The sequence below is a fragment of the Rana temporaria genome, chromosome 7 (genome assembly GCF_905171775.1).
Source record: "Rana temporaria chromosome 7, aRanTem1.1, whole genome shotgun sequence".
Classification (NCBI taxonomy): Eukaryota; Metazoa; Chordata; class Amphibia; order Anura; family Ranidae; genus Rana; species Rana temporaria.
Genome location: NC_053495.1, coordinates 98989004 through 98998632, shown reverse-complemented (window position 1 = coordinate 98998632; position 9629 = coordinate 98989004). Strand labels below are relative to the sequence as shown.

The 9629-nt window shown below is 45.6% G+C and overlaps 1 protein-coding gene across 1 annotated transcript in view; it reads left to right on the top strand.

Moving 5' to 3' along the window:
• Positions 1-769: 769 nt before the first annotated feature.
• The window catches only part of ALDH9A1 (aldehyde dehydrogenase 9 family member A1), a 99369-nt gene continuing 90509 nt past the window's right edge, over positions 770-9629 (top strand). The window contains exon 1 of the mRNA XM_040359739.1: positions 770-870. The gene's annotated coding sequence lies outside the window, so the exon portion shown is untranslated. The remainder of the gene's footprint in view (positions 871-9629) is intronic.

Here is a 9629-nt window from a genome sequence, read left to right as displayed (position 1 = left end):
CCATCCGCCTAGGGTTGCCCCCTTTTCTTCAAGCCAAACCCGAACATTTTAGCGGCACAGGGCACGTTTTTTTTCGTAGTATACACAATAGGATAATAAAAGACCTGGGGCACCTTTGGGCGCCTCAAGGAGAGTGGTAATGCAGCACGCTGTGGCAAACAATGGGTGTGGCCAAACTGCTCTTGCTGACATCGTGGGTCCCCCTCAGTGATGGCAAACCTGCCCCCAGACAGCGGCCCACATCTCCCGAATAGCAACAGATTTTTGTGACTACCTCAGTTACTTGGGGAGCCACAGCCCAGTCTGAATAATGTGTCCGGGTTTCAGGCAGACTGAAACCCGGACACAAGATCCCAAACCCGAACTGTCCGGGTGAATCCTGGACAGGTGGCAACCCTACATCCGCCCTTACACGATATATAGTAATAGTGCGCCACAAAATCGTGCTCATGTGATCAACAGCTGTGTTCATTTTCGGCGATTTTCAAAGGTCCGTTGTGCCTGCGCAGTACAGAGCGGGCATTATCCGCCAGGGGACAAGTCTCGGCAGGACACCGGGATTGTATTATGATGGTGGACGGTTTTCCACTTCTACAGTGGGGGTGCAAATTCTGAAAATACAATTTATTGTCAGCAATGTGGCATTGTCAGCATTGTCCGTGCTATATCACTATTGACCGCTAGGGGGAGCAGAGTGCTGCTGTAAACAGAATCTATGAGCTGCGTATGCGCACTGCCCCATGTTGCCGAGGATCAGAGACAGCTGTCTCCGCCTCCATATTGTTGAAGCCTAATATTGAGGCTGCTGCTGGTAGAGTATTGGAAGAAGGGAGGTGAGAGCTGCTGGCGGAGCGTAGGAGTGAATACCTGGTAGGTTCCAGGGCTGGGACGAGGTGGACTTGTTCACAATGTGTAGAGTGCTGCCAGCGGGACGTGTGAGAAGTGAGAGGAGAGAGGACAGGCGGAAGGAAACTTGTAGCAGATGGTCATTTCACCTGTACAAGGAACTTCTGTCTGTACAAGGAACATTGTATGCCCACCTTAGAGTCTGATTGTACAATCACCTATCCTTCTACCTACAACTATGCAGTGCATTGGGCTGGCCTCATGTTACACAGGGGGGATTTACTAAAGCTGCTGCACTCAGAGTCTGGTGCAGCCAATCAGCTTCTAACTTCAGCTTGTACAATAAGACCTGGAAGCTGATTGGTTTCTGTGCAGAAATGCACCTGATTTTGCATTCTCCCGCTTTAGTAAATAAACCCCATATAGTCTTGGTAAATCTGAAGTAGATTGTACAGTCAGATAAGGTTGCATTCACACCTGAGTATTTTCAGCTTGTAAAATGCCCAGAAAAACTCCTGGGAAAACGCCCAACAAGCAAAATCCCATTCATTTTAATGGCACCTGTTTACATCTGAGCATTTTGTCACCTGAAGAAAAACGAAACGCCTTAGGGCCCTTTCACACGGGGTGGATCAGTAATGATCCGCCCCGTTTGTCCGTCAGCTCAGCGGGGATCGCTCCGTAAAATCGTCGCTGACAGGGCGGTCCCCCCACACTGTGCAGGGACCGCCCTGTCTTTTCTCCGCTCTCCCCTATGGGGGATCGGATTAACACGGACCGTGTGTCAGTCTTCATCCGATCCGCAAATGGAAGAAAAAATAGGATTTTCTTCCGTCTGCAAATCGGATCTTTGCGGTGATTACGGGTGTCGGTGGATGTTCATCCGCTGACACCTGCAATCGCATAGGGACCAATGTATGTCCCGGTTTCATCCGCAAACGGTCCGCACATGTGAAAGGGGCCTTAAGCGAAAAAAAAAAGCCTTATAGCTAGATTCAGAAAGACCGCCTTAACTTTGCGGCGGAGTAGTGTATCGTGTTTACACTACGCCGCTGTAAGTTAGAGAGGCAAGTACATGATTCACAAAGTACTTGCCTGCTAAGTTACGGTGGCATAGCGTCAATGCGGCGGCCGTAAGCACGCCTAATTCAAATTCGGCTGAGGGGGCGTGTTTTAGGTTAATATGGGTTGACCTGACGTGATTGACGTTTTTTAGAAACGGCGCATGCGCCGTCCGTGTACATATCCCAGTGTGCATTGCGGCAAAGTACGCCGCAAGGACCTATTGATTTCAACGTGGACGTAAATTACGTCCAGCCCTATTCACGGACGACTTACGCAAATGACGTAAAATTTTCAAATTTCGACGCGGGAACGACGGCCATACTTAACATTACTAGTTCAGCTATTTGATGGAATAACTATACGCCTGAAAATGCCTTACGTAAACGGCGTATCTGTACAGCGTCGGCCGGGCGTACGTTCGTGAATCGGCGTATCTGGTGATTTACATATTCTACGCCGACCGCAATGGAAGCGCCACCTAGCGGCCAGCCTAAAAATTACACTTTAGGATACGACGGTGTAAGACACTTACGCCGCTTGTATCTTAGCCTAATTTAAGTGTATCTGTTTACCAGAATACGCTTAAATTTGCGTCGGCGCAGATTCAGACTTAGCCTGGCGTATCTACTGATACGCCAGCCTAAGTCTATCTGAATCTGCCTATTAGGCTGCATTCATACCTGAGCGTAGCTTTTTGCGGCGTTTTTTGCCGCGATTTTGTACAGGTCATAAGGTCACCAATGTTAAAAGCAGAAAAACGCCCAAATCTGCCTAAAAAAAAAAAAAAGTCCCAGAACTTGTTTGAGCTTCAGGCGTTTTGGAGTGGAGATGTGAACCATCTCCATAGAGAATAATAGATTTTTTTCCCCTCCAGCGTTTTTGTAGCTTGAGGCTTCAAGCTACAAAACGCTCAGGTGTGAATGGGGTCTAAGCGTTCGCACTCAGCTGGTATTATGAAAAAGAACAACTAAGACCCCTTTCACACTGAAAGCGCTTGCACACTGGAGCGGTGCGCTAGCAGGACCGCTCCAAAAGTCCTGCTATCCGCATCTTTGGAGCTGGGTGGTTTACCGATCCTTCCCATTGAAAGAGATGGGGAACTGCAGCTATAGAGGCGGCAGAGGCGCATCGAGGGCGGTATTGACCCTTTTTTGGCCACTAGCAGGGGGGTAAAACCGCACCGCTAGCAGCCGAATACCACCGCAATTCTGACGGTAAAGTGCCGCTAAAAATAGCAGCGCTTTACTGCCACCGCACCTCCCGCCCCAGTGTTGGTAAACAATGAGAGACTTGTTAGTTTAGCCTGAAATTCGTTGATTATTGTATCATACATTCAACCACCAGAAGGTTTTACCTCCTGCATGACAAGGCCATTCTGTTGCTATTTGGCACTGCATTACTTTAATTGGTAACTGCGCGGTCATGCGACACTGTACGCAGATGAAATTTGTATTAATTTCATGATACCATCAATTTACACATTTATTATGCATTCATATCAGTCCCTGCCCTCAAGGAGCTTACAATCTGAGGTCCCTAACTCGAATTCATACATACTCCAGGCCAATTAACCCTCTAGCGTGTCTTTGGAGCGTAAGTGGACACCAGAGTGCTTGGAGGAAACCCACACAGTCACAGGGGGAACAAGCTCTGTACGGGTAGTGCTAGAGCTGCACGATTAATCACGAAATGATCGCAATCTCGATTCATCCCCCCGCGATCTCCAGGCCGGATGACCCACAATTTTCGGGTGTGGCCATAGGAAAGTCCCCGACTTCGGCCTAGCTCCAGAGCGCCGCCCATCTTGGTACACCCGGCGGCTGTCTCGTCAGGAAGTGACGTTTCGTCGCCGCCATCTTTCTCCACCCAACACTCCTGCACATTAATGTTAGTGAGAAGGGGGCAAGCGGACACTCTGTAAACCCAACAGAGTTTTACATTTCAGTTATTTTCAACACAAAACGGAGCTTATGTGGTTAAAGCGGAGTTCCACCCAAAAGTGGAACTTCCGCTTAATCCACTTCTCGCCCTCTTACATTTGGCATGTCATTTTTTTGGGAGGGGGGGAGTGGGGGCTTCAGGAGGAGTGGGACTTCCTGTCCCACTTCCTCCTTCCGCCGAGGGGCTGCTAAGGCGATACATCATATCGCCTTTTGGTAGCCCCTCCCTTTAGGCGATCGTCTAGGACACGTGACAGGTCCCAGGCGATCACCTGTTCAATCAGATGGTGCAGCACAACTCGCGCATGCGCTGTGGGTGCCCGGCCATGAAGCCAAAAGCTGTGACGGCCGGGTGCCCACACTTAGAATGAAGACGCCGGCCTGAGAGGGGAGTGAGAGGAGCGGAGCCCCGGCCGGCGCGTCGCTGGAACGTGGAGCAGGTGAGTGTATGTTTATTAAAAGCCAGCAGCTACTGATTCTAATTTTTCCCAGAATCGTGCAGCTTTAGGTAGTGCCGTGGTTGGTATTTAAACCGACAGCCCCAGTGCTACTAGGCGGAAGTGCTAACCCTTTCACACCAGTATGTCTGTTTTTTCATCCATCCGTTACAGATGAAAAAGGGACATGCATGTATCCCTATGGGATAGCGGGTGAACATCCGCCGACACCCAATCTCATCAGTGTTCGTTATGCTCTGTTTCTGCAGATGCAGGAAAATCCTATTTTTCATCCGTCTGCACAGCGGATTGGATGAACACAGACAGATGGTCCATGTTCATCCGATTTCCCCCCCCCCCCATAGAGGAGAGCGGAGATCTGACAGGGCGGTCCCTGCACAGTGTGCGGGACCGCCCTGTCATCTGCTGGCTCAGCGGGGATCAACGGAGCGATCCCCACTGAGCAAGCGGATATATAAGGAATGGGTCATCACTGGATCTGCCTGTGTGAAAGGGCCCTTAGTCACTGTGCTATATCATTTATTTTTAGGCAAACAGAGCTTTCTTTTGGTGATCCTTAACCACTTAAGGTCCGCCGCACGACTATATACGTAGACAGAATGGCACGGCTGGGCACGTGGATGTGTGTGTGTGTGTGTGTGTGTGTGTGTGTGTGTGTGTGTGTGTGTGTATATATATGTATATATATATATATATATATATATATATATATATATATATATATATATATATATATATATATATATATATAATCTTCTTTAAAGGGGAGTTCCATCCACAATTGTACTTTTTAAATATAAATACCCCTGTAATACACAAGCTTAATGTAGTCTAGTAAAGTTAGTCTGTAAACTAGAGGTCGACCGATATGGGTTTTTCTCTGGCCGATGCCGATATTTAGAAATCGCGGCGGCCGATAGCCGATTTATGATGCCGATTTTTTTGGGCCGTTATGTTAAGCCGATTTTTCAGGCGCTTTTGGGCTAAACAGTAAAGTTAGCCCACATTTTTTTTTTCGTCCAAAAGTTTTCATTACCTGCTTTTGTGTATTACATTTTTTATATAAATAAATAAATATATATTTTACACAAAAACAGGTAATGAAAAAAAAAATATGGGCTAACTTTACTGTTTAGTTATTTTTTTTATTTGTTAAAGTATATTTTCTCCCAAAAAAATGTGTTCGAAAGACCGCTGCGCAAATACTGTGTAACATTAAATATTGCAGCAATCGCTATTTTATTTCCTAGAGTATCTGCTAAAAAATATATATAATGTTTGGGGGTTCCAAGTAATTTTCTAGCAGAAAATACAGGATTTTTACTTGTAAGCAACAAGTGTCAAAAAAGATTTAGCCTTTAAATGGTTAAACTGAGAACTCTCCTACACGGAGTTCAGTTCATTGATAAGTAGCAACATTGTATATCTTTTCTAAAACTTGGCAGGCTGCCCAGGAGAGAGAGAAGTCTTCTATGGGAAGCTTCAGGCAACTTGCATTGACTTCTATTACAGAAGCTTTTTGCAAGTCGCGGTGCTGAAGTTTAAATCGGCTTTTTTAAAGCACAAATCGGCCTATGCCGATTAATTAAAAAACGCCAAATATCGGCCGATATATCAGCTGGCCGATATATCGGTCGACCTCTACTGTAAACTAAGGTCCGTTTTGTTAGGTTGTTAGAGCATTTAGTTAGTTTATAATCTAGAAATAGACCGTGGCCATCTTAAGTGTGGGCATCATGAAGCCAGACTGTATGACTTCCTGGATTTCAGCCTTGCAGATCTCGCACATGCTCAGTGCTGCACAAGCGATGTAATAGGTTTCAGTCAGGTTTCCATAGCAACGGGAGTGTCAGAGGAAATTGCCGCCCCTTCTCTATGCAAATAGGCTATTTGCAAGGACTACTGACATACATGATGCCTATCCCAGAAACCCTTGCGAATAGCCTTTGACTTAATAGCCTGGGCTAATAAGGAGGAGGAAGTAATGAAGGACTACAAAATAAAGGTATTTACAAGCAACAAAATAAATAAAAATTGTCCATTCTGAACACTATGAGATTAGGGCATGCAGCACAGACAAACATAAAAAAATGGGTGGAACTCCGTGACGGCGCCCGTGGGACACGATCGCCGCCGGTGTCCCGCGATCGGTTCACAGGAGCTGAAGAACCGGGAGAGGTGAGTGTAAACAAACCTCCGTTCTTCTCTGTGTCATTGATCGTCTGTTCCCTGATATAGGGAATGACGATCAGTGACGTCACACGTCCAGCCCCGCCCCCCTACAATAAGAAACACACATTAGGTCACACTTAACCCCTTCAGCATTTTTATAGCACTTTTCGCTGTGAAAATGACAATGATCCCAAAAGTGTCCGATGTGTCCACCATAATGTCGCAGTCACGAAAAAAATCACTGATCGCCGCCATTGATAGTAAAAAAAAAAAAAATATATATATTAAAGAAAATGCCATAAATTATACCCTATTTTTCAAACGCTATACATTTTGCGCAAACAAATCGATAAACGCTTATTGCGATATTTTTTTATTTTTGTTTTACCAAAAATAAGTAGAATAATACGTATCGGCCTAAACTGAGGACATTTTTTTTTTTTTTATATATTTTTTGGAGATATTTATTACAGCAAAAGGTAAATTTTTTTTTTTAATTTTTTTCAAAATTGTCGCTCTATTTTTGTTTATAGCGCAAAAAATAAAAACCTCCAGAGGTGATCAAATACCACCAAAAGAAAGCTCTATTTGTGGGGAAAAAAAGGACGCTAATTTTGTTTGGGAGCCACGTCACATGACCGCGCATTTGTCGGTTAAAGCGACGCAGTGCCGAATTGCAAAAAGGGGCAAGGTCCTTAACCGGTTAATCACCTCTGTTTTTTTTTTTTTTTTTTTATTACAGTAATGAAAAAAGACCAACAATTTTTGAATAATGTAAGATATTTTTATTTTTCTGTAATAAAACACATCCAACAAATAAAACGAAATTGTTTCCTGAATTTAGGCTAAAATGTTTTTGGTAAAAAAACAAATCCCAATATGTGTATATTGATTGGTTTGTGTGAACGTTTTAGCGTCTACAAACTATGGTTATATACTGGGATTTACGTAGCTTTATAAATGCTATACTGTAATGGCAGTGATGTGTGACTGTGATAGGGTGGCGGACAATCTGGTGCAGACACCGGCTACGATAGTCACTAACTGACGCTGACGTCGCTAGTGACACTAATACAGTGATCTGTGATGATACTGTACTAATGACACTGGCTGGGAAGGAGTTAACATCTAGAGGCAATCAAGGGTTAACTGTGTGCCTACCTAGTGTAATGTGTGCTGCTTGTACTTGCTGATCTGGCTGTTTTTTCTACCTGCTTTTCATGGAGAAGAAACAGCCAGATTGCTGTTCCCTGTATACAGTTATGTGTGATTGGACAGCAGGTTTCAGCTAAAATCCGCTGCAAATACTCCTGCTGTGTCCAATCATTGCACTTGCCTCCCACTCACAGTATATTTACTGTGAGTGGTCGGAGGAGGTTGTGTGTGTTTTCGCTATTGATCATTTTTAGGATGGGCTCCCTTTATGGAGACAAAGCATAGCTGACACCGGAGATGATCAGCTTCCACAATTCTTTCTAACAGACCGTGAGGCCAGACCCATACTTGTACAGTCTCCTTCAGTGCAGACGCACACGCCAACGTTTGTTGTGGTAATTCAATGCAATCATATATGGGCCCCACTAATCCACTGCAGCAGATGTCCAAATCGCACCATTCTTCTATGGCAATGCAGCGTACGGCAAGGAGCTGCCGTGCGTTGTGATGTGCTGATGGGCAATTGCGATGACCACGGCCGCAGAGTGTGTTGGGATTCAGATGTGCTGCACTGGGATCTATGCTGTGTACACATTGAGCTAAACTTGAATGGGCCCAGATTAGAGGGTTGGGCTGTGGAATGAGACGGTGAAAATAGTAATACCAATATCTGATGATGGACTCCATATATTGGGTATTTAGATGAGGGATTGTTGGAATAATATGTGCTAGTATCTGTTCACACAGACCTGCACATAAAAATGCAGGGTTATATTGTGAGGGCCAGCAGGGGGCAGTGCAGTGGACATTGAAGCACATTGCACTATGTATTTTTTTTTCCTTCCAACTGTATTGAAATGTCAAAATGACATTTTATTTCATTTGTTTGCCTGTGGTGTGTAGAAATGGACATTACAGGAAGCTTCTTACATGAGCTCCTGTCTATTGAGGAAAAATGCTTACAGTCTGTTTTCCCCCACCGCACAGCACCCAGGGACTCTGTTGCATTGTGATTGGGCACATAGGGCCAGATTCACGTAGAATCGCGGCGGCGTAACGTAGATACGTTACACCGCCGCAAGTTTTCATCGCAAGTGCCTGATTCACAAAGCACTTGCGTGAAAACTTGCGTCGGTGGCCTCCGGCGTAAGCCCGCGTAATTCAAAGGGGCGTGTGCCATTTAAATTAGGCGCGCTCCCGCGCCGGACCTACTGCGCATGCTCCGTTTTGAAATTCCCGCCGTGCTTTGCACGAAGTGACGTCATTTTTTCGAACGGCGACGTGCGTAGCGTACTTTCGTATTCCCGGACGTCTTACGCAAGAAATTTTTTTTTTTAAATTTGACGCGGGAACGACGGCCATACTTTAACATGGGCTGTGTAAAGTTAGGGCAGCTAAAACGACGACTAACTTTGCGACGGGAAACTAGACTAGCAGCGACGTAACGAACGCGAAAAACCGTTGTGAATCGCCGTAACTACTAATTTGCATACCCGACGCTGGTTTACGGCGCGAACTCCCCCCAGCGGCGGCCGAGGTATTGCATCCTAAGATCCGACAGTGTAATTCAATTACACCTGTCAGATCTTAGGGCTATCTATGCGTAACTGATTCTATGAATCAGTCGCATAGTAAGGAAGACCCTAAAACAGAGATACGACGGTGTATCAGGAGATACGCCGTCGTATCTCTTTTGTGAATCTGGCCCATAGCGCATGTTTTTGGTGCTTCATTGCACCTAGTGTGAATGATCCCAGGGATCTCCTTCCTGGAGATACAATGCATTACAGAATTTTGTACTCTTTAGGACAGTGTTTCTCACCTGGGGTGCCAAGGCACAAGACCTTGTTTACCCTAAATCAAAGACAGATGAAGAGACTCTGATGTGAGGTGGGGGACCCTGTCGTGGGGATATTCTGATGTGATGGGGGCTGACGACTCTATGGTGATTAGGGAGGGGGATGCCTCTGACTTGAGGGAGTCCTTTGGCTTA